The following is a 26365-nucleotide window of genomic DNA, read 5'->3' as shown; positions in this document are numbered from 1 at the left end:
GTCCATGGGCAGGCTACTTTCCATACGCAGCCTCCCTCGATGGATCCTTGGAGTGCAGTTCTTCCGATAGGCATTCCATGACAAGGTATTAAGCTCAATGGGCATCAGTGGGCTAACAACTTCTCCCCTTGTAAAGTTGGAGCACTCTGTCATCAACAGCCCACTTACATGCTCGGTGGGATGTGTTGACCCACTCCGCTCTGCTATGCAGCATCACCCTGCCAGTTATGGGGAAAGAAACAGCAACAATGGCGGCAAATTCCTTGTGCACGCCAAAATCCTACAAAAACCGTGTGCTTCAGCACACAAAAAGAGGGATGCAAAACCTGCCACGCATAGTGCATGTGCAGGGGAAATAGAGCACACCCTGCTGAAATGTGCCAGTGGGTTCCATGACCAGCAAAACAGTGCAGAGAGAAAAGCAGCACTTTGCAAATGAAACCCAAAAATGTGACTACAAATGACATTTGCTTTGTTGCCAAAAACTCCAGAATGCCTATAACACAACACTTTTCAACATTCACAATCTTGCTTTGTGCTAAAATCCATGTATCAAATGAAACATTGTGAAACATACAAAGTCTGAAAACTGACAGCCTCTATGCCAAAATCTGGGTGCAGTACCCGTGGCTACCTGAATGACAGCTGTCAGATGAGGACTGAGAAAGCTTTAAAATGACCTAACACTCAAAAGTCTGCTGAATTAGCAAACAGAAACAGGATTGTTGCCAAAAAGGAATACAGATTTTAGTTGTGTTTTTGATTCCACAGATTTTAAGGCCAAGAATGAAATGTATTTGTATGTGATGCAACAGATGTGGTTTTTGCTAAGTTTATAAGTTAATTAGCTTTGCCTGAAGCTGCAAAGAACTGGAAAAGCAGGTTTTTCTCCCAGAAGGAGGGCCTTCCTCTCAGCAGAAACTCACTGGGAGGTGTTAATGCAGGTTGGGACAGAATCTTGTCTACAGAGGGCAAAGGAACAATGACAAAGTTGCAGCCCAGGAAACTGGAAGTGTGAAAAGGGTCGTAAATGGCCTCTGGAAGGAACAAGCCAGGAGGGGGATGCCTTGGACTGCAGGGAGACAAAAAGAGGCAAAGCCAAGCGACCATCTGTTGCTAAACATGAACAAAGAACCCATTTTAAAAGGCTTATAACTTGCTATTCAAAATGGTGAAAAGTCTAAAAATGACAGAGTTGTTAATTTAATTTCTGGCTGCACGTGTGAAGAGGCGGCAGAACTGTGTGACATGTTCTGGACAGGAATGGCAAGATATGTGATTTTATGCAAAATGTATTACTGGTAGAATTGTGAAAATGTACACGCATATCCCTGTGTTAAACATGCACAATTGTGAGAATTGGCAGAAAAATTTGACATTTTGTTCATAGCGAAAAGGGCAAAATTCTGTAGAAAGTGGAGACAAGATCCCACCGATGCAGGGTTTTGAGAAATAGCTGCTATGCAAAATATGGCATCTTTGTGTGTGATTTGTATAAAGGTGACCAATGTAGAAATGTACAGTTAATATAAAATCAGATTTTGAGACCAGTGGATAAAGGGAGGTCTCAGAGGATTGTAAAGCAAATCATAAAACGTGACATCATCCGGCATTGATCCAATCACTCAAATTGCAAGGCGGAGATGAAGTGTGGTCCTATCCCAGCTCACAGGAGCAAGCCTAGCTAAGCCGGCCCACACACCCCTTTTGTGATGTCATTCTTTAGCATAAATACAGACAGCTAACAACACATAGACACACACAGATCCAGCCACCTTCCTGATTCCGGCGAATCACTCTGATCCAGATTCCTACATCCAGCTTTCTACATCCAGCTTTAAATATTCTTCCAGATCAAGATGCCAAATCTCTTGCCAGCAATGGAGACTATTGATTTCCAGCAAGGCCCCAAATTCTCAAATTTATTCTCTCCACTCAGTAAAGTGCTGTGTGGTGTGAGAAGGCCTTTTGAACCAGTATCCGGAAATTCTCTGGCTTGCCACCACTAGGCTTGTCTGAGGAACTCACAATCCAGCTGATCCAAATACCCACAGACTAGGAGAGCAGATCCTGTGCCAATCCGGTGACCGGCCTAGAGGATTCAGTCCCGTGCCTGATGTGCTGTCTTTCCAAGACCAGACCCAATCCTGACCAGAGCTGACGGTCCCATTTAAAAACTTATCCTGTGAGTATAAATAGGAAGAACTGTGTCCCATAGCATATGTACTTTACATAGTCCCATCCCTATATCAGACGCATCCTATCTTTCATTCAGAACCAGTATTGTTAGGAATACCTTTGCCTTGTCTGATCCCTAGCTCAAGCCCATCCTATCTTTCATTCAGAACCAGTATTGTTAGGAGTATCTTTGTACTGACCCTTTTCTCATCTGAAGAAGTCGAGTTTCCTTATCAGGTGGGTCACCCTGATCCAGGGACTGTAATATTCCTGTGAGGTATTTGCTTCTTCATAGTCATCCTTTAGTATAAGCAAACCCATTTGTCATTTTAAAAGTGCATTCTGTTTTCCATTCTCGCGCCGATTTTACAAAAACGACCTTTACTAAAACCTCCATAACTCCCTCAGTTTTTGTGGTAGAAACGGAATTTCAACTCCTACTTGTACCCAACTGTCATAGAGCACCAAAGTATTGACTGAAAAGGATACGGTACTCAAAAGGATACAGATGGTAGGGTCTTCCGGATCCCTGTTCACACGATTTGATAGTTGTGAAGTCAAGTTTAGACCTTCCAAATGATACGACTCTCTGACTGATGAAACAGGCAGAGAGATGGATCACTGGAAAGGGCGTGGGTAAAGTATAGGAAGTCAGCCTAGAACAAAATAAAGTATCATAAGAAACTGCCCCAAATCGACTCTCTATGATAGAACAGTATTTGGCATTAATTCACACACTGACCTTATGACTGGTGTAGAAGAATCCAGCAGAAGTCTCTTGAGGAAAATCCGGAATTGGAACAAACGACAAGGAAGGGAAGATTAGTAAGGGAGACTTATCCCGAACGGCACGAGGCTCACGCTAGATACCGGGTTGCTGCACCACAGGATAGCGTCCAAAGTACTGTTCACTGTCACCTTCCAACAGTCCATGAAAAGCTTCCTTCCCACGTAGAGAAAAGTATAGAAATGAATAAATCCACCTGTTAGTATCACAGATGCAGGAGTCGGAAATAGCGTCCTTTTGTGGAATAAACAAAGTACACGCGGTTCTGAACAGCCGCAAAGAAAATAGTGTGCGCGTGTGGAATTACACGCGAATATGATTCACGCAATCCAGGCCAGCCGCGCTTGAAGACAGCGTGCGCTTGTGGAATTGCACGCGAACAGGATTCACGCAGCCCAGGCCAGCCGCGCTTGAAGACAACGTGTGCGTGTGGAATTACACGCGAACAGGATTCACGCAGTCCAGGCCAGCCGCGCTTGAAGACAGTGTGCGCTTGTGGATTTGCACGTGAACAGGATACACGCAGTCCTGAACAACCGCGCTTGAAGACAGCGTGCGCGTGTGGAATTACACGCGAACAGGATCCACGCAGCCCAGGTCCGCCGCGCTTGAAGACAACATGCGCTTGTGGATTTGCACACTGACAGGATACACGCAGCCCAGGACAGCCGCGTTTGAAGACAACGTGCGCGTGTGGAATTACACGCGAACAGGATTCACGCAGCCCAGGCCAGCCGCGCTTGAAGACAACGTGCGCTTGTGGATTTGCACGCTAACAGGATACACGCAGCCCAGGACAGCCGCGTTTGAAGACAACGTGCGCGTGTGGAATTACACGCGAACAAACAGCTCCAGGAATCAGCGTGTGGAGTTAAACACACTATAGAAGGCCCAAGAAGCAGCTGAGGAAAACTGAAAGGACGCAGATCGGAGGTTCAGCTACACAACGCCAAATGATTCAATCAGAAGCAGCGAGTGAAGTTTCCACGCTACTTATATACGTAATGCCGTAGATCACGTGACGAAGCAGAATTCACGTGAATTTAGCGACGTGAAAAGTGCAGACGTCGCTTTCCCGGCAATGAATCGAACAACCGCCATTTGGAATAGAACGGTCTAGCTGTTCTATGAGCGTAAGAGGTAGAACCACGTCCAGCATGCATGACACCAACATCCGTAGCTATCCATAGAACCGCAAATGATTCTCCCATTATCGCAAATATATCGCAATGAAAAGTTTGCCGCGATTTTAAAAATCTGATAGCGTTACACGTGTAAAATAGCTCTAAACTGCTTCCGACTTGGACCTTAAGATTTCAATTGTTTTCTGCTGACCCAATCATTGCTTGTGCTTGTGTGCAACCATCCAAAGCAGCTCCCATAGGAATTTATAACAATTTCAGCAATGTTTACCATATTTGGTGTTTTGCCCAGTCTATTCTAAAGACAGTCTTGAAAGCCAGTCTGACAGCTGAAAGTCAATTCTGTTTTTCTCTTGTGTTTGCTGGGGGAAAGTGGGACTGATATTCTCATTGATTTGTGCCATTCCTGAATACCTGCTCTCTCCTCCTATTCCTTTACATTGCCTATTGGGGAGTTGAGGGGTGTTGCAGGGGGAACTGCTAACCACAGTGCTATCTGATCTGAACCAACACAAAAGTAGTATTTTCTGTGTTACATTTGTTTTGCTCATTACTTATTCCTCATGTATTAAAGATATTATTCAGTGTCCTGTCACCCCATTGGTGATTGTTGTTTATCTATTAAAACATATTGTGATTACATTTTTATTACATAAATATTTACCTTTGCAAACCAGCCTGATTCCTGGTTCAGTGTGACCGGGGGGGTTCCAGGAGAAGGGTGTGATATGAGTGGTATATCGTTCAGATTATTGAACATTCAGACAGAAATAAATAAGGGTTTCAGTTGTGCACGACATGCTGGGCTTTGACTTGGGTGTGTGCCGGATTGAAATAACTTACAATGAGTAGGCATTATCAGCAGGTATCTGCCTGCAGCACTGCCCTTTCTGCTCCACTTTGATGGTAGTTTTGAGCATGAGTGGCAAGGAGGCATAGTGTAGTTCACTCCTCTATCTCCTCTCAACAATACTGTAAGGGGATTCAATTCAACACTACAGCTAAGTCAACGCCTAGTCTATAATACTGAATGAAAACCCTTATTGATATATCTTTAGGTCCAGTTCATGCGTTCTGGATGACTACCCCTATATAACACCCCTCTCTTGGAATCCCCCTGACCCCACTGAGCCAAGAAGTAGTTCTGTTTTGCAAGTTTAAAAGGTTTATTTGATAAATTAAAATATATATATATATCACACTTTATAATAAATTAATAATTGACTAGCACACTTAATCTGATATGATAAAGATTAATAACGGAGAATCTGGCACTAACACGCTTCTCTATAGTCAATAAGGAGTTGACATGAAATGGATAAGGTAGCACACTGGTAAATAGGTACAGAAGTATAATGTGGTAGAGAATGCTTTATAAGGTTCAAGGAAATGCAAGGTTGAATGAATGAAATGCAGTATAGAAAACAACTTGATATGATTTCAGCAAAACAATGTAATCACTTTTCTCTGGCAATCCCCTTCCCCCCTTGATGCAAGGCAAGGAAATGGAAGGAAGCACACAGTTCTCAGAAATGCAATCAACTGTAATTCAGTTCAATCCAGCAAACTTAGACTACATAAGTTTGAAAACACAGGCCCAAATTGCTTTGATATGTGCTGGCAATGAATTGAAAAGTATGCTAAAATACTTTTAATTCCCTTTCAGAGGTTCAGGGTGATTGGTATCTAGTTAATATTAGTCCAGGCTCACACTAGCAATGATTCAGGAATGATTAGCAGGTTAAACGAATTTCTGGCAAATGGAAGGCAAGCAGCAGCAGTTTTTACATGTGAAGAAATTTGCAAATCGCGGTAAAATTCGCGAATGCGTGTTCCGCGATTGCGGTAAAACTATAGGGGGTATGAATGCGGTTCTAGGTTCGTAGGAAAGCCACGATTCTAAGCTTTCTAAGGAAAGTTACTACAAGTCTCTAACCCAAACGGTTACAGAGTTATGACCGATTTAATAGAGGTCGGTTTGGTTTTACAAATTTTAAAAGCTCAAAATGACAAGTGGCAGATTTTGCAGCTAAAATGACAGGTGACAGCTAGGAGGCAGTTCTACTTAGGTTAAATAGATTGAATTATATGATTTTAACTAAGAGAGGTGTTCTGAGTTTTGCTGAGTACTCACAAGAGATTTTAAACCGGAAAGCGACTTGGTCACGGACTTCAGTCTGGTCAGGTCTTCCCGGGTTCTGCTCACAGCGCCTGGCCTCTGGAACTGCTCACAGCATCGGGGTCAGCACTCTGGATACAATGGCCTGGTCTCTGCTAGGCACCGGTTCTCTGGGTCGGGTCCTGCCTTCTCTTTGGATATTTCTGTCACCGGGTTCTTGCAAAAGTTCTTGGCAAAATTCAGACGGCTCGCCCGGCTGTCTGAAGAGTTCAGTTGCAAAAATATTTTGAGGCCTGCTGACAAATACTCTTGCTGGCAGTGGCCTTTTTGGTTAAGGTTCTGAAGTCTCTGTTTATCTTGGAGTCTAAGTGTTGGCTCTTTGAAGATTGATGGAGGTAAGTATGGATTTTTCCGGCAGAGCGTCCCGCTGCAGATGGAATTGAAGGTCCCTATCTGTCCTGTCTGTCTGCTTTTATGTGTTTAGAATGTGGGTGTGTTCTAGCATCACTGACCCTACCTCTCTCTCAGCTTCTAATTGGTCAAACTTCCATTTATCATTTGATTGGGGGAGCTAGGTTGGGTCAGAGTGATGTCATTTTACAGCCTGCAGAAAGTCCACTCCTCCTGTCAACTTACACACAAATCTAGATTTGAAACAAATACATATTTGCAGAGGTACATATTGTTTTAAAATCATATGCACCCATCATGCATTACAGGAGGTATCCCCTGTTCAAACTCTGCTCTTCCTGGGAGCTTGCATTCAGAAATGGCACATATTTCACTTTTTAATTGATTTTTCAATTTCTGACATTGACCCAACTTTACATACATGTGCGCAGGGAGTATGGACATTAACTGATGAAGTTTCAGATTTTTAACATGCATACATTTAGAGTTATATCCACTTTTCCGCTGACACCCCCCTGAACATACCACCGGTTCTAAAAACCTCTTAAACTGTGGGCAGAAAAATCACAAGAATTATGGTATCATTTATAAAATTTTCACATGTCCGCTCTATGAGTTATTCATCTTTTTAAAGTTATGTTCTGGCTCCAAAGGGGTGTGGTTTACCCTCAGCACAAGGTTGAATTTCTGGTTTTTCCAGTTCTGCCAAGCCAGCTTGCTCTCACAGGCAGTGCTCCTCCCCTTTCCTCAGGAGGAAGCCACTTTTTACGACCATTTACGACTCCTGCCAATAAAACCTTTGCCTGAGCCAGGACAGGGCTTTGTTCACTTTCCTGCAGAGCACAGGTAATTCAATTATCAGATAGATGGCATATCCTTAGTGTGGCCAGCAAAAAGGCAGATGGGCCTGGGAACACAGTTGTGACTCAAGTTTCACTCCTGATGGGGGTAGTTGCCAGGCAGAATTCAGTTCCTTAAGCCAGACTTTCAGCTAACTGTCATGTTTTTTTGTTGCTTTTTAAATTAACTTGCAATTTTACACATGCAGCTAGAATGCTGATTCTAAGTTTAAACTATGACATTTCAACAGTTACAAAGGCATGTGACACCAAACATAGGTCACTCATTTAATCTAAACATTTTCGATTTTAGTGTCTTTAAATCCAGTGCAACTTAAACTGCTGACTCCATAGCAGTTTTGTTATAAGCATTGTTTTGGGCTCTTCATTTCCCAGATTTTGTAAGCACACAAAACCTCATTCTGCCAAATGTCTGCTGGTGTTCAGTGAATATTTTGCACATGTTGCAATGTTTAAAATAGACACTTTGGCTTGCCTTCAGAGAAACACAGGGTGGTTTTAAAACGCCGGCTTTTGGATAGTGGTGAGTACTGGTACTGCACCCATTTTTGGGATTGAACAAATGAATTCCCCACAATTCTAAGTTGCATTTGGCAATCAGCATTGCCATTCCCAATGGTTTCAGACTACTGTGCGGGTAGTCCAATGGTGGTTTTAAAGCGCTTTGAAGCTAACCGGCGCTACGGTTTTTCCTTTGGCAACCCATTTCCCTCATGGCAACCCAGCCTTTCATTCTCGCACTGGTGGGTGGCAAGTGAGGCAACCATTTCGGTGGGCGCACAAACTGCGCAGCTTTCCTGGATTTCGGCGCACATGTGGGTTTTCTGCCATCTTGACTTTTCTAAGCCCACAGCACCAAATGTTGCAGCATGATTACTTGCACGTGGGTCAAGACACCCAACAAGCCCCCCCACGCGACTGCACTTTGAATTTGAGTCGATGGGGAGTCGCGTGCCCAAGGGTTTTGACCCACGCACCGGTCTGTCCGCATAATCTTCTTCCTACTCTGTCGATGGCACAGTTCATCATCTTCTTCTCCATCCGGTACTGATCGATCGGTTCTCCTCGCCGGTCCCGATGGGAATATTGGGCGGTCCACTGGGCCCATTGGATCTTCGTTCCCGGTCTCCGGATCGCCCTCCTTGGCCCGTCTTCAGGTTTTCTTTCTCCTAGGACGACAAAGGAAGAGCGGCAATACCTATCCATAGACATTTTTCCACCACTGTTGAGATAGTGGGGCAGCATATGCATTTCATCATAACGAAACATTACATTCTTATTTTGAAAAAAAACAGTATAACTAAGAGACAGTTTCATGCAAATCACAATATTTTAGAGACTAGATGTGGTATGTTTTATGATTGGAACTGAATTAGTCTGAGACAGTACCCGCTAGGATTCCAGAGGATTCCTCCATTTGTTGCAGAGTGTGCCTGGGATGGCAACATTTCAACTGGTTTATGTGGACCCACTTGTCTTCTCCCTCTGCCAAAGGACCTTTGGGGATGTGGATTTTGTAGGCCACAGGGGAGATCTTATCGACGATCTCAAAGGGTCCCTTCCATGTAGGCAAAAATTTGCGCTGCTTGGCCTGGTTCCTTTGGAAGTGGTATAGATAGACCCGGTCCCCCACCTGATATTCCTTCCTGGAAGTTTTCAGGTCATAATGGGTCTTCATGCTATCAGCTGATCTTTCTAGATTCCGCTGAGCATAAGCAAAAGCATGTTGGAGGTGTTTCCTTAAATTCTCTACATACTCATGAGTAGTGGAGGCATTTATCAGTGTCTGCTCTTGGGTCCTGTAGAGCAAATGCTGAGGAAGCACCATCTTGCGCCCAGTCATCAACTCAAATGGTGACATTTTGGTTGCAGATGAAGGGGTAGATCTGATGGCCATTAGGACCAGAGGTAATCGGATATCCCAACTTGGCCCAGAATCTGCCACAAACTTCTTTAATATGCTCACAATTGTCCGGTTATATCTCTCTACTGCCCCAGAAGAAGCTGGCCGATAAGCAATATGCAACTTCCTTTTGACCCCCAGTATCTCCCACATCTTTGTCATTACTTCACTGGTGAAGTGGCTACCTCTGTCTGACTCAATCCTTTGAGGTAGACCAAAACGGGAAAAGATGTGGTTAATCATCAAGGCAGCTGCAGTTTCTGCCTTGCAATTTGGGGCTGGGAGACATTCCACCCACTTGGTAAACAAGCATGTCACAGTCAACATATACTTATTCCCCCTAGCCGAGCGAATCACAGGGCCTACAAAGTCGATTTGTAAATCTGACCATGGCAGTGTCATCCCCCTCTTTTGGAGAGGCGCACGGTGCGTGAGGGATGATGGCTGAAATTGTGCACACACAAGACACCCCTTCAAGTATTGGTCGAGGTCCTGCCCCATGTGTGGCCAGTATGCAACCTCTCTTAAGATTTCCAATGTTGTGTGAAACCCCCTATGACCGGCGGTGGCCGCATCATGGGCGTGACTTAACATCAGGCTTCGGAATGAGGTAGGAACCACCCACTGATCGCGGCCAGCTTTGGATTTCCTTACCAGCAAACCGTCTTGAATTCGGAACATTTTTTGGACATTTCATCAACACTCTTAGGTCCTCTTTCCCAATGTAATCGGTATCCGTCAGGGGAAAGTTCTCAGGGTCCTCAAGGTGCTGGTAAAATTTACCAATAATTGGATCCCCCTTCTGAGCAGTAATCAAATCATCATCAGGGGTCTCCTTACTCCATTGTGCAATTGAAAGGTCGTTGTGAGCATTTGTCTGGGACCTAGTGATAGCGGTGACCTGGATTTCCCCCAACAGGGACTCAATCTCAATTAGATCCCCTTGGATGGCCCCGGTTTTGGCCAGCTGATCAGCTAAGTCATTTCCAGTTTTGTCTGGTCCCTCTACTTTGGAATGACCCTTGATATTTTTCCAATAGATGGTCATCTCATTCGATGTGACCAGATCATCAATGTTTTGGATCAACTTCCCATGTTTCAAGGGTTTGTTGTTAGCACATAACATGCCTCTGGTTTTCCAATTACCAGGTGCTCCACGAACCCGTTCCGTACATAATCCGAATCTGTGATTATGACCAGTTCGTGGAGTTGATGCTGGACAGCAGTGAGGATTGCCTGATGCACAGCCATCAGTTCTGCCACCTGACTACTTCGGGGACCAATTTTGTATCCAGCGGAGGGTTCTGGGGACTCATTCACCCATGCATTCCCTACGCCGGCCACCAATTCTTTCTCCCCGTTGTTGTCAACATGGTAAGAGCATCCATCCACATAGACAGTGGGCATTCCCTCACACTTGTCTTCTTCAAAGACTTTGTGGGGGGAATTAAGGTATGCCTCCATGTTGTCCTTGATTTTCAGACTTTCGTCCTCGAGACAGTTTTCTCTGGCACAATCATGCAAGTCAGCCAGACCTTGCGCGAGGGGACTCTTCTTGTTTTGGCCATATCTGACCTCCACAGGAAAGCCTTGCATTGACAGAATCCAGGAAGTAATTCGGGAATTACTCACATTTCCGGCCCGGATTCTGTCACTTTGGAGATATTGCAGAGGCTGGTGTGGAGTCTCCACTATGATGTGTTCCCCCTGGATAAACGGGCGGTAATTCTTCAATGCCCACACCGTTGCCAGGAGTGCCTTCTCACAATCGTTGAATTTTTCCTCCACAGAGGATAAAGTTTTGCTCGCATAGGAGATTACTTTATTGACCTTGTCATGCTTTTGGTATAATACTGCCGTCAAGCACGTATTAGAGAACCCTGTCTCCAGGAAGAACTCCTTGTTTCTGACAGGGTAAGCTAGGCAAGGCGCTTGTGAGAGGCTTCTCTTGAGTTGTCTTACTGCCTCGGATTGTTCTTGACCCCATTCCCACTTGACCCCCCCTTTAGGAGATGAATCAGGGGTCTGGTGATCTCTGCGTAGCCCTCAATGAACTTTCTGCTGTAATTAGTCAGTCCAAGGAGGCTCCTTAGTTCCCGCAGAGTTGTGGGGTCTTTCAGTTTCTGAAGTGCTTCCACTTTCTTTTCCTGGGGACAGAGGCCCTGAGGAGTAATCTCATGCCCCAAGAAATTAACACGGGTTCTACACCACTGTGCTTTCTGAAAGGAAAGTTTTGCTCCGGCGGCCCTCAACTGTGTCAGAACATAACGGATCTCCGCTATGTGTTCCTCCACAGATGAACTTTTAATGAGGACATCATCTACATAAGCCAGGTTACCCCTCGCACCCAGGTCGGGCATGGCCTTATGTAGGAAAATATTGAACTCATTACCGGAGTTAAGGTATCCGAAGGGAGTCCGGGTCCATGTGTACTGCTGGCCCCCAAAGGTAAAAGCCAGCTTGTATTGGCCCTCCCTACTGACAGGCACAGTCCAGTATCCATTGGTCAGGTCTATTGCAGTGAATACCTGTGACCCCTGAATCTGGGCCAGCCCTTGGTCAATGTAGGGCAGAGGCCATCGGGAAGTATGGACCCGTTTGTTGAGCTCCCTGAGGTCGGCGCAGAGTCTCCACTGGCCGTTTGGCTTCAATATTCCCAGCACCGGATTATTGAAGGTGCTGTGGACTGGACGGATTATTCCCCTGGACTCAAGGTTCTTAATTATTTCAGTAAGGGACTCCATTGATGCGAGAGGCAAGCGATATTGCTTCACAAACACAGGAGTCATGCCAGGGTCCGTGGGGATTGTGGTTGTGTGGATGTCGGTGCGACCACAGTCATATGAGTCTACCGCAAAGAGATCTTGGAAATCCAAGAAAACTTGTTTCAACTTTTGCTTTTGTTCCAGAGTCACACAGGCATCAGCTAGGTTGACTCTCTCTTCCACCATCTGCCTGAAGCCTGGAAAGACTTCTGGTTTGGCTATTTCAGCGGCCTCCTCCAGCTGGGTGGAGAAGTCCCTGGTCAGAGTGCTGATTTGGACTGGAGGCTTCAGGTGGGAAAGGCAGCCCTCATGGACCTGGAAAATCACCTCATCCCTCCTGAAGTCACAAGTCACATCTTCCTTACCATAGGGGCAGGGAGTGTACACCAGGAAGTTCCCCCCATGCCGGGTAAAGATCCTGTCTGGTGTTGTATTGTCATCACTGTCACTGTCAAAACAGTCCTTGGGGATTGGTCCTAACAGTTCATTCACTAAGTCGATGGAAAAATGTCGGTCATCAACCGCCATTCCAATAATGGTGCCTGCGGCTAGAGTAATACTCTTTAAGTCGCTGTTATCCACCTCTATTGGAATGGTGTCATGTTCTATGTTGACTAATGGTGTTGGGTTTACCCCCAACCCTTGCTGTTGGAGAGAAGCATTTAGATGTATGTAAGCATCAGGGTTTTTCAACTCTTGTCCCCTTTTAACTTTCACTTCCAGGGAGAATTGTCGGGTCCTTTCTGGGATGGTGACTTCCTCTTTAACCTGAATTTCAACTGCATAAGGTAGTAATTGAGCTGACCTAAATGCTTTTTCTGGATCATCAAAGCCCATGGGATTATCCGCTAATCGGGACCAAGCTTTGAAGTTTATTAGGTTCAAACTAATGGCAAAGCGATTGAGAATGTCACTGCCTAAGTAAAAGGCGGCAGGGACGTCTCGCACGACCCAACAATTGTGGACTATGCTCTTGTTGCCAATGGAGATTTTGAGCATACACCTGCTTGGCAGGAGATGTTTGGAATTAGGTGCTTCCAGGTCCATTTCCCATTTGTCTATCAGTTTGAAGGTGGGAATGGCTGGATCTTTTGGGAGTTGGCGAAACATGGCTTCGCTGATGAAGCTCTTACCGTTGTTCACACACGCTCGAGCGAGAACAGAGTCCTTCCCATCATTTAACTGAACAGTGATGAACAACTGCTCTCCAATTTGCTGAATATCAGCCAGGCTCTGAGCTGATTTCACATCTTTCTGGACTATAGGAGTGGGAGTTTCAGTTTGTGGATTGGTATAGAATTTCAGAGTGTTTCCTTCCAGCGTGGAATATCACCTTAAACTGGAAGGAAGGTTGATTTTCAGAAATAGAGAGGACCCCCCATCACTAGTCTGTTGTCCTACTGCTATTACTGTCACGTCTGGAATCTGGTTGTTCTGGAAGTGAAATTCTACTTGGTCAGATTTTTGTTCAACCATGTGGCATGTGCCGTTTAAACTAACATGGTTGACACTCTGTTTTAATTTTATTGGTCGGCTAGTCTGGGTCCAGAGGACCTTGTTTACACAATCTATTAGGGGTGACAACCTTCTCAGGAGGTCATTCCCGAGTAAACAAGGGGTGCCCTCCGGGGTCACAACTATGACCGGGTGTTTCAACTTATGTCGCCCAATTTTAATGTCCAAGTCTGCAGTCCCCTCAACGGGAATTTCCTTCCCGTCAAAGTTCTGTAGTTGTCCCGGAAGAGAGGTGAGAGGAATTTGGTAATTCTCTCCCCTTCCTGCATTCAGTTCGTCAAAGGCCCTTCTGGACAGAAGGGTAGCTTGAGATCCAGTGTCCACCAGTGCCGAGATTGTACCCTGCCCCTGTACTTGTACCGGGGCATAATATCTTCCCTCCTTCTCCTCAAGGGGGCACAGGTAATGTACATTTTTGGACAACTGGTGGGCTAACTTTCTGGTTTTGGACATTGCTAGCGAAGAGATTTGGGCAGAATTCTGTGGAGAGTCTTGGGAATCTGAAAGAAAAATTTGGCAACTGGAGATCAGAGCCATTGTGGGTTCCCCTGGTTCCAGTTCTGGGCCGCCCCCCCCTTTTTGGAGGCAGTCCCCAGTATGGGTTTGAACCCGGGGATTTTCTTGCTGTTGGTTCTGGGATGAGATGGTGGGCGGCGGTAGCTCAGTCTCCACATCTCCCCAGTCTGGATTTGCATTCCTAGGGACCCATTTTTCTTTGGGAGGAGTTCCCCCCTCTCTGAAGGGGAAGATCCTTTTCTCAGGATCCTCTGAGGATCCCTCTCCCTCAAATTGGAAGATCTGTACCTCCTCCTCAAACTGAGTCTGTTTGGGTCTTTTGTTTCTCCTACCCCCCCTCTGCTCCTTAGGAGGCAGACTTTCAGGGGCCACAGATTTTGTTTCCGGTTCCTGGGTTTCCAGGGGCTGTTTACAAGTGAGGAAGGAAGCTTCCTCCAAGGCTTTACACCCCCCTTCCCTTTGTGCCTCCTCCCTGGGAACCGGTGAGTTATCGGGGTGCTGCCCCCGTCATTGTTCTGGAGCACCAGGTCCAGAGTTGGGTGCGTTCTGCGCCGGCATGCTGATCTGAGGGTTCTGCTGCGCCCTCAGTATATGACCCATATCCCGCGCCATGTTTTGAACCTGGCGCTCTAACTGGGAAACCCGCTCAGGCTGATACGGGGCCCTGTTTTCTCCCCTGGGCTGATCCCGGGAAGGGTAGCTATCCCTCCTCTGGTAATACCCCGGGTTGGGAAGATTTGGGTACCCCTCCACCCTTGGCCTCCCCTCTCCCGGATTCAGTGGTCTGGGCTCAGGGAATTGGGGAAAGAAGGATGGATGGTTTTGGGGCTGAAAGTTGGGTGGATACCTGGGGAAAAAGTTCTGCCCAGGATTTGGAGAGTTTCTGCCCTCCGGTGGGAAGTTAGGAGGGAAGTTCCCTGGGTTAGGTGCTTGGCTGGATCCCCCCCCTTGGGCTGGAGGAGTCCACACATAACCCAGGATGGGAATGTTTCCCTTGTAACGGGGACTTACATAATCAGGAGAGCGAGGGACCCCATTTGTGGGGCTGCCTCCCTGGCTCCCTGTCTGTGACTGGCCCGAGGACCTTCTGGGCCTAGCATTATTAGGTGCAGGTAGGTTTTTAGGCCCCCCCATCTCCAAATCCAAAACGGGGGTGACCTTTACCTCTGCCACCTTGGCAGCAGCAGGGGTGCTGTTGGCTTTGGGGTTTTTCTGGGCATTACTTTTGCTATCTATCGGTTTCTGCACCTCATAGATCCGGGTAGCCTGTTCAATGACCCAATCTAAGGATCTTTTCTCGTGAAAATCCCTCACGAGCTGGGTCATGATGTATTTGGGCAAGGCATGGAAAAACGTATTTATGAACTCTCTACTATCTGTGCGCACCCTTCTTGTGGTCTGTGCAAAAGCACGCTTTAACTCCTGCACAAATTCTTGTGGGGCCTGATCCTCCCCACATTGCAAATTGTAGGCTGCCTTGCGAGCCTCTTGAGGATTTCTGTGAACAGAAAAATGTTTCAGGATGGCCGCCTTATATGTGGACCATCTTAAATGATTTTGGTCCTCCAGCCCCGCAAAGAAACTGGAGTATTCCGGGGAGAATGTCCACTTTACATATTGAATACAGCTTTGGCTGTCCTTCAAATGGAAAGTCTCCATCATTTGTTCAAACAACTCTAAGTGCTCCCAAACAGAATACTTAGCGTTCTTATGGTAAGGCGTGATGACGCTCCTGATCGCCTTAATCTGCTTTAAGGGGTCCTTAAGCAAGGCCCTTTTTGCCTTATTGGCCTTTTTGGTTCGGGTAACCCTTGTCCATTCATCCTCGGACTCAGAGGCACTGCTCCCAGAGGTTCCCGTCTGATCTTCCAGGTTTTCCCGGATTCTGCGAGCCTGGGAATGGCTGGCAGAATGTGGGGACCTGGTCTCCTGTGTCCTGCGCAGTTCAGAGGAGTCTTCAGATTCCTCCTTGCTGCCAGGATTTGATGGGTACCCCTCCACTGACCTAACTGGGCAGAGGTTTTCAGGATGCCCTTAATGGGCCTACTCTCCTGGGGTTCCCCACTGAACTGTACTGTACTTGGGTGCCCATACCCGGATGCCCACCCCTCCATTCCTGAGTGGTACTGGCCTATGAGCCCCATACTTTTAGCTGGATAGTAATCTGCCATCCCTGTGGCCCTGTGCTCATGTGCACCAGGGGACATGGGGGTGGCAGAGTCCAGGGACTGAGAGGTATGAGGGCCTCTGGTACTAGGGCTCCTGAGGTTATGCTCCGGAGTTTCCATTTCCCAGCGAACCTCATCTCTATCCGCCCCTGCTCCCTGTTGCAATGCAAGAGCCTGCATTTGTGCCTTCAGTTCCTCTGTTAAGGCCTTACTCGACTCTATCAGTTTCTCCTGCATCGCTACCTGTTGCTGGAGCCTATCATTGTGTTGACAGAGGGCCTCATTCTCCCTCTGTGCTTCCTGGTTGGTCCTGGAGAACTGGGCCAGTCTTTGCTGCAGGAGGTTTACCTCCTGGGCAATGTCCCTATTGGCCTGCTCCTTTCTTGCTAGAGCATCTTCCACCCTTCTGGTGTGCTCTACCAAGTTCTGGTTTTCTTTTTGGAGATCACCCAGTCCCTGGAGGGCCATGTGATTTTCTTCAATTTCCTTTTTTAAATGGCAGACTTCCTGGCCTATGGCGTCTCTTTCCTGACTAACAGCCTGCATTTGTGCCGCCAGGTCGTCCCTTTGCCGTTGAAGGGCACCAGCTTTTTGGCGCTCCTCATCAAACTCTGCCTGGGTATCCAGGTCTTTCAGAATCAGTTTATTGCTCTCCTCTTTCTCTCTGTCTAGTTGGATTTGCAGGGTGGCTACCTGCTCTGTGCATGCCCTGTTGAAATTGATCTGTTGCTCCAGCTTTTTCTGGTTCTGCAGTAAGGAGTCCAAACTGTCTTGGTGCTCCTTCTGCAGGGCCAGAAATCGGGTATCCTGGTCTGTCTTTTCCTGTTGTAGGATGCCCATATCCTCTTTTATTTTAATGATATATTGCCTACTATCATTTTCTGCCTCCTGGCTCCTCTGCAGCCTCTGCTCAGAAGAGTCCAGATCAGATTGGGCCTTCTGTAATGCCATCTGTTGCCTATTTGCCAGATTTTGGCTTTCAGCACATCTATCCTGCATGTCTCCCATATATAGGTACAGGTATGCTGCTATCCTGGCAATCTTATTGTGTTCCTCTTTGGCTTTAGGAGCCATATATAGTTCACTCAGGGCCACATGTAAGGGACCCTGATCTCTATATATATCTGACCCTGTTTCAGTGACCTGTTGTGTGATGGCCTGCAACCACACATCCTGGCCCTGTTCGGTCCATTCACCTCTCACAAATAGCTTATGCAAGAGGTGCTCTCTGGCTATTTTCATGTCTACTAAGGTCGTCATTCTAGAGATTGGTCTCTGTCCTGACTTACAGAAGTTTGTATTTTATTTTTGCAGAACAGAACTTTTCTTGGAGTGTCCCTTTTGAGGAATGCTTCACAGCGTAATGCAGCGTGGTGATCCGACCGGATGTATGTATCCCGTCAGTTCGCACACTGTATTAAGCTGCACAAATGGTAAATCTAACCCAACGTCTCGGCTCGAGCCCCCAATTTGTAAGGGGATTCAATTCAACACTACAGCTAAGTCAACGCCTAGTCTATAATACTGAATGAAAACCCTTATTGATATATCTTTAGGTCCAGTTCATGCGTTCTGGATGACTACCCCTATATAACACCCCTCTCTTGGAATCCCCCTGACCCCACTGAGCCAAGAAGTAGTTCTGTTTTGCAAGTTTAAAAGGTTTATTTGATAAATTAAAATATATATATATATATCACACTTTATAATAAATTAATAATTGACTAGCACACTTAATCTGATATGATAAAGATTAATAACGGAGAATCTGGCACTAACACGCTTCTCTATAGTCAATAAGGAGTTGACATGAAATGGATAAGGTAGCACACTGGTAAATAGGTACAGAAGTATAATGTGGTAGAGAATGCTTTACAGGGTTCAAGGAAATGCAAGGTTGAATGAATGAAATGCAGTATAGAAAATACTCAATATGATTCCAACAAAACAATGTAATCACTTTTCTCTGGCAATCCCCTTCCCCCCTTGATGCAAGGCAAGGAAATGGAAGGAAGCACACAGTTCTCAGAAATGCAATCAACTGTAATTCAGTTCAATCCAGCAAACTTAGACTACATAAGTTTGAAAACACAGGCCCAAATTGCTTTGATATGTGCTGGCAATGAATTGAAAAGTATGCTAAAATACTTTTAATTCCCTTTCAGAGGTTCAGGGTGATTGGTATCTAGTTAATATTAGTCCAGGCTCACACTAGCAATGATTCAGGAATGATTAGCAGGTTAAACGAATTTCTGGCAAATGGAAGGCAAGCAGCAGCAGTTTTTACATGTGAAGAAATTTGCAAATCGCGGTAAAATTCGCGAATGCGTGTTCCGCGATTGCGGTAAAACTATAGGGGGTAGGAATGCGGTTCTAGGTTCGTAGGAAAGCCACGATTCTAAGCTTTCTAAGGAAAGTTACTACAAGTCTCTAACCCAAACGGTTACAGAGTTATGACCGATTTAATAGAGGTCGGTTTGGTTTTACAAATTTTAAAAGCTCAAAATGACAAGTGGCAGATTTTGCAGCTAAAATGACAGGTGACAGCTAGGAGGCAGTTCTACTTAGGTTAAATAGATTGAATTATATGATTTTAACTAAGAGAGGTGTTCTGAGTTTTGCTGAGTACTCACAAGAGATTTTAAACCGGAAAGCGACTTGGTCACGGACTTCAGTCTGGTCAGGTCTTCCCGGGTTCTGCTCACAGCGCCTGGCCTCTGGAACTGCTCACAGCATCGGGGTCAGCACTCTGGATACAATGGCCTGGTCTCTGCTAGGCACCGGTTCTCTGGGTCGGGTCCTGCCTTCTCTTTGGATATTTCTGTCACCGGGTTCTTGCAAAAGTTCTTGGTAAAAATTCAGACGGCTCGCCCGGCTGTCTGAAGAGTTCAGTTGCAAAAATATTTTGAGGCCTGCTGACAAATACTCTTGCTGGCAGTGGCCTTTTTGGTTAAGGTTCTGAAGTCTCTGTTTATCTTGGAGTCTAAGTGTTGGCTCTTTGAAGATTGATGGAGGTAAGTATGGATTTTTCCGGCAGAGCGTCCCGCTGCAGATGGAATTGAAGGTCCCTATCTGTCCTGTCTGTCTGCTTTTATGTGTTTAGAATGTGGGTGTGTTCTAGCATCACTGACCCTACCTCTCTCTCAGCTTCTAATTGGTCAAACTTCCATTTATCATTTGATTGGGGGAGCTAGGTTGGGTCAGAGTGATGTCATTTTACAGCCTGCAGAAAGTCCACTCCTCCTGTCAACTTACACACAAATCTAGATTTGAAACAAATACATATTTGCAGAGGTACATATTGTTTTAAAATCATATGCACCCATCATGCATTACAGGAGGTATCCCCTGTTCAAACTCTGCTCTTCCTGGGAGCTTGCATTCAGAAATGGCACATATTTCACTTTTTAATTGATTTTTCAATTTCTGACATTGACCCAACTTTACATACATGTGCGCAGGGAGTATGGACATTAACTGATGAAGTTTCAGATTTTTAACATGCATACATTTAGAGTTATATCCACTTTTCCGCTGACACCCCCCTGAACATACCACCGGTTCTAAAAACCTCTTAAACTGTGGGCAGAAAAATCACAAGAATTATGGTATCATTTATAAAATTTTCACATGTCCGCTCTATGAGTTATTCATCTTTTTAAAGTTATGTTCTGGCTCCAAAGGGGTGTGGTTTACCCTCAGCACAAGGTTGAATTTCTGGTTTTTCCAGTTCTGCCAAGCCAGCTTGCTCTCACAGGCAGTGCTCCTCCCCTTTCCTCAGGAGGAAGCCACTTTTTACGACCATTTACGACTCCTGCCAATAAAACCTTTGCCTGAGCCAGGACAGGGCTTTGTTCACTTTCCTGCAGAGCACAGGTAATTCAATTATCAGATAGATGGCATATCCTTAGTGTGGCCAGCAAAAAGGCAGATGGGCCTGGGAACACAGTTGTGACTCAAGTTTCACTCCTGATGGGGGTAGTTGCCAGGCAGAATTCAGTTCCTTAAGCCAGAATTTCAGCTAACAGTCATGTTTTTTTGTTGCTTTTTAAATTAACTTGCAATTTTACACATGCAGCTAGAATGCTGATTCTAAGTTTAAACTATGACATTTCAACAGTTACAAAGGCATGTGACACCAAACATAGGTCACTCATTTAATCTAAACATTTTCGATTTTAGTGTCTTTAAATCCAGTGCAACTTAAACTGCTGACTCCATAGCAGTTTTGTTATAAGCATTGTTTTGGGCTCTTCATTTCCCAGATTTTGTAAGCACACAAAACCTCATTCTGCCAAATGTCTGCTGGTGTTCAGTGAATATTTTGCACATGTTGCAATGTTTAAAATAGACACTTTGGCTTGCCTTCAGAGAAACACAGGGTGGTTTTAAAACGCCGGCTTTTGGATAGTGGTGAGTACTGGTACTGCACCCATTTTTGGGATTGAACAAATGAATTCCCCACAATTCTAAGTTGCATTTGGCAATCAGCATTGCCATTCCCAATGGTTTCAGACTACTGTGCGGGTAGTCCAATGGTGGTTTTAAAGCGCTTTGAAGCTAACCGGCGCTACGGTTTTTCCTTTGGCAACCCATTTCCCTCATGGCAACCCAGCCTTTCATTCTCGCACTGGTGGGTGGCAAGTGAGGCAACCATTTCGGTGGGCGCACAAACTGCGCAGCTTTCCTGGATTTCGGCGCACATGTGGGTTTTCTGCCATCTTGACTTTTCTAAGCCCACAGCACCAAATGTTGCAGCATGATTACTTGCACGTGGGTCAAGACACCCAACAAGCCCCCCCACGCGACTGCACTTTGAATTTGAGTCGATGGTGAGTCGCGTGCCCAAGGGTTTTGACCCACGCACCGGTCTGTCCGCATAATCTTCTTCCTACTCTGTCGATGGCACAGTTCATCATCTTCTTCTCCATCCGGTACTGATCGATTGGTTCTCCTCGCCGGTCCCGATGGGAATATTGGGCGGTCCACTGGGCCCATTGGATCTTCCTTCCCGGTCTCCGGATCGCCCTCCTTGGCCCGTCTTCAGGTTTTCTTTCTCCTAGGACGACAAAGGAAGAGCGGCAATACCTATCCATAGACATTTTTCCACCACTGTTGAGATAGTGGGGCAGCATATGCATTTCATCATAACGAAACATTACATTCTTATTTTGAAAAAAAACAGTATAACTAAGAGACAGTTTCATGCAAATCACAATATTTTAGAGACTAGATGTGGTATGTTTTATGATTGGAACTGAATTAGTCTGAGACAGTACCCGCTAGGATTCCAGAGGATTCCTCCATTTGTTGCAGAGTGTGCCTGGGATGGCAACATTTCAACTGGTTTATGTGGACCCACTTGTCTTCTCCCTCTGCCAAAGGACCTTTGGGGATGTGGATTTTGTAGGCCACAGGGGAGATCTTATCGACGATCTCAAAGGGTCCCTTCCATGTAGGCAAAAATTTGCGCTGCTTGGCCTGGTTCCTTTGGAAGTGGTATAGATAGACCCGGTCCCCCACCTGATATTCCTTCCTGGAAGTTTTCAGGTCATAATGGGTCTTCATGCTATCAGCTGATCTTTCTAGATTCCGCTGAGCATAAGCAAAAGCATGTTGGAGGTGTTTCCTTAAATTCTCTACATACTCATGAGTAGTGGAGGCATTTATCAGTGTCTGCTCTTGGGTCCTGTAGAGCAAATGCTGAGGAAGCACCATCTTGCGCCCAGTCATCAACTCAAATGGTGACATTTTGGTTGCAGATGAAGGGGTAGATCTGATGGCCATTAGGACCAGAGGTAATCGGATATCCCAACTTGGCCCAGAATCTGCCACAAACTTCTTTAATATGCTCACAATTGTCCGGTTATATCTCTCTACTGCCCCAGAAGAAGCTGGCCGATAAGCAATATGCAACTTCCTTTTGACCCCCAGTATCTCCCACATCTTTGTCATTACTTCACTGGTGAAGTGGCTACCTCTGTCTGACTCAATCCTTTGAGGTAGACCAAAACGGGAAAAGATGTGGTTAATCATCAAGGCAGCTGCAGTTTCTGCCTTGCAATTTGGGGCTGGGAGACATTCCACCCACTTGGTAAACAAGCATGTCACAGTCAACATATACTTATTCCCCCTAGCCGAGCGAATCACAGGGCCTACAAAGTCGATTTGTAAATCTGACCATGGCAGTGTCATCCCCCTCTTTTGGAGAGGCGCACGGTGCGTGAGGGATGATGGCTGAAATTGTGCACACACAAGACACCCCTTCAAGTATTGGTCGAGGTCCTGCCCCATGTGTGGCCAGTATGCAACCTCTCTTAAGATTTCCAATGTTGTGTGAAACCCCCTATGACCGGCGGTGGCCGCATCATGGGCGTGACTTAACATCAGGCTTCGGAATGAGGTAGCAACCACCCACTGATCGTGGCCAGCTTTGGATTTCCTTACCAGCAAACCGTCTTGAATTCGGAACATTTTTGGACATTTCATCAACACTCTTAGGTCCTCTTTCCCAATGTAATCGGTATCCGTCAGGGGAAAGTTCTCAGGGTCCTCAAGGTGCTGGTAAAATTTACCAATAATTGGATCCCCCTTCTGAGCAGTAATCAAATCATCATCAGGGGTCTCCTTACTCCATTGTGCAATTGAAAGGTCGTTGTGAGCATTTGTCTGGGACCTAGTGATAGCGGTGACCTGGATTTCCCCCAACAGGGACTCAATCTCAATTAGATCCCCTTGGATGGCCCCGGTTTTGGCCAGCTGATCAGCTAAGTCATTTCCAGTTTTGTCTGGTCCCTCTACTTTGGAATGACCCTTGATATTTTTCCAATAGATGGTCATCTCATTCGATGTGACCAGATCATCAATGTTTTGGATCAACTTCCCATGTTTCAAGGGTTTGTTGTTAGCACATAACATGCCTCTGGTTTTCCAATTACCAGGTGCTCCACGAACCCGTTCCGTACATAATCCGAATCTGTGATTATGACCAGTTCGTGGAGTTGATGCTGGACAGCAGTGAGGATTGCCTGATGCACAGCCATCAGTTCTGCCACCTGACTACTTCGGGGACCAATTTTGTATCCAGCGGAGGGTTCTGGGGACTCATTCACCCATGCATTCCCTACGCCGGCCACCAATTCTTTCTCCCCGTTGTTGTCAACATGGTAAGAGCATCCATCCACATAGACAGTGGGCATTCCCTCACACTTGTCTTCTTCAAAGACTTTGTGGGGGGAATTAAGGTATGCCTCCATGTTGTCCTTGATTTTCAGACTTTCGTCCTCGAGACAGTTTTCTCTGGCACAATCATGCAAGTCAGCCAGACCTTGCGCGAGGGGACTCTTCTTGTTTTGGCCATATCTGACCTCCACAGGAAAGCCTTGCATTGACAGAATCCAGGAAGTAATTCGGGAATTACTCACATTTCCGGCCCGGATTCTGTCACTTTGGAGATATTGCAGAGGCTGGTGTGGAGTCTCCACTATGATGTGTTCCCCCTGGATAAACGGGCGGTAATTCTTCAATGCCCACACCGTTGCCAGGAGTGCCTTCTCACAATCGTTGAATTTTTCCTCCACAGAGGATAAAGTTTTGCTCGCATAGGAGATTACTTTATTGACCTTGTCATGCTTTTGGTATAATACTGCCGTCAAGCACGTATTAGAGAACCCTGTCTCCAGGAAGAACTCCTTGTTTCTGACAGGGTAAGCTAGCAAGGCGCTTGTGAGAGGCTTCTCTTGAGTTGTCTTACTGCCTCGGATTGTTCTGGACCCCATTCCCACTTGACCCCCCCTTTAGGAGATGAATCAGGGGTCTGGTGATCTCTGCGTAGCCCTCAATGAACTTTCTGCTGTAATTAGTCAGTCCAAGGAGGCTCCTTAGTTCCCGCAGAGTTGTGGGGTCTTTCAGTTTCTGAAGTGCTTCCACTTTCTTTTCCTGGGGACAGAGGCCCTGAGGAGTAATCTCATGCCCCAAGAAATTAACACGGGTTCTACACCACTGTGCTTTCTGAAAGGAAAGTTTTGCTCCGGCGGCCCTCAACTGTGTCAGAACATAACGGATCTCCGCTATGTGTTCCTCCACAGATGAACTTTTAATGAGGACATCATCTACATAAGCCAGGTTACCCCTCGCACCCAGGTCGGGCATGGCCTTATGTAGGAAAATATTGAACTCATTACCGGAGTTAAGGTATCCGAAGGGAGTCCGGGTCCATGTGTACTGCTGGCCCCCAAAGGTAAAAGCCAGCTTGTATTGGCCCTCCCTACTGACAGGCACAGTCCAGTATCCATTGGTCAGGTCTATTGCAGTGAATACCTGTGACCCCTGAATCTGGGCCAGCCCTTGGTCAATGTAGGGCAGAGGACATCGGGAAGTATGGACCCGTTTGTTGAGCTCCCTGAGGTCGGCGCAGAGTCTCCACTGGCCGTTTGGCTTCAATATTCCCAGCACCGGATTATTGAAGGTGCTGTGGACTGGACGGATTATTCCCCTGGACTCAAGGTTCTTAATTATTTCAGTAAGGGACTCCATTGATGCGAGAGGCAAGCGATATTGCTTCACAAACACAGGAGTCATGCCAGGGTCCGTGGGGATTGTGGTTGTGTGGATGTCGGTGCGACCACAGTCATATGAGTCTACCGCAAAGAGATCTTGGAAATCCAAGAAAACTTGTTTCAACTTTTGCTTTTGTTCCAGAGTCACACAGGCATCAGCTAGGTTGACTCTCTCTTCCACCATCTGCCTGAAGCCTGGAAAGACTACTGGTTTGGCTATTTCAGCGGCCTCCTCCAGCTGGGTGGAGAAGTCCCTGGTCAGAGTGCTGATTTGGACTGGAGGCTTCAGGTGGGAAAGGCAGCCCTCATGGACCTGGAAAATCACCTCATCCCTCCTGAAGTCACAAGTCACATCTTCCTTACCATAGGGGCAGGGAGTGTACACCAGGAAGTTCCCCCCATGCCGGGTAAAGATCCTGTCTGGTGTTGTATTGTCATCACTGTCATTGTCAAAACAGTCCTTGGGGATTGGTCGTAACAGTTCATTCACTAAGTCGATGGAAAAATGTCGGTCATCAACCGCCATTCCAATAATGGTGCCTGCGGCTAGAGTAATACTCTTTAAGTCGCTGTTATCCACCTCTATTGGAATGGTGTCATGTTCTATGTTGACTAATGGTGTTGGGTTTACCCCCAACCCTTGCTGTTGGAGAGAAGCATTTAGATGTATGTAAGCATCAGGGTTTTTCAACTCTTGTCCCCTTTTAACTTTCACTTCCAGGGAGAATTGTCGGGTCCTTTCTGGGATGGTGACTTCCTCTTTAACCTGAATTTCAACTGCATAAGGTAGTAATTGAGCTGACCTAAATGCTTTTTCTGGATCATCAAAGCCCATGGGATTATCCGCTAATCGGGACCAAGCTTTGAAGTTTATTAGGTCCAAACTAATGGCAAAGCGATTGAGAATGTCACTGCCTAAGTAAAAGGCGGCAGGGACGTCTCGCACGACCCAACAATTGTGGACTATGCTCTTGTTGCCAATGGAGATTTTGAGCATACACCTGCTTGGCAGGAGATGTTTGGAATTAGGTGCTTCCAGGTCCATTTCCCATTTGTCTATCAGTTTGAAGGTGGGAATGGCTGGATCTTTTGGGAGTTGGCGAAACATGGCTTCGCTGATGAAGCTCTTACCGTTGTTCACACACGCTCGAGCGAGAACAGAGTCCTTCCCATCATTTAACTGAACAGGGATGAACAACTGCTCTCCAATTTGCTGAATATCAGCCAGGCTCTGAGCTGATTTCACATCTTTCTGGACTATAGGAGTGGGAGTTTCAGTTTGTGGATTGGTATAGAATTTCAGAGTGTTTCCTTCCAGCGTGGAATATCACCTTAAACTGGAAGGAAGGTTGATTTTCAGAAATAGAGAGGACCCCCCATCACTAGTCTGTTGTCCTACTGCTATTACTGTCACGTGTGGAATCTGGTTGTTCTGGAAGTGAA

The sequence above is a fragment of the Ambystoma mexicanum genome, chromosome 6q (genome assembly GCF_040938575.1).
Source record: "Ambystoma mexicanum isolate Mex_15411 chromosome 6q, UKY_AmexF1_1, whole genome shotgun sequence".
NCBI lineage: Eukaryota > Metazoa > Chordata > Amphibia > Caudata > Ambystomatidae > Ambystoma > Ambystoma mexicanum.
The sequence above is the reverse complement of the archived record's forward strand: the minus strand, read 5'-3'. Positions refer to the sequence as shown.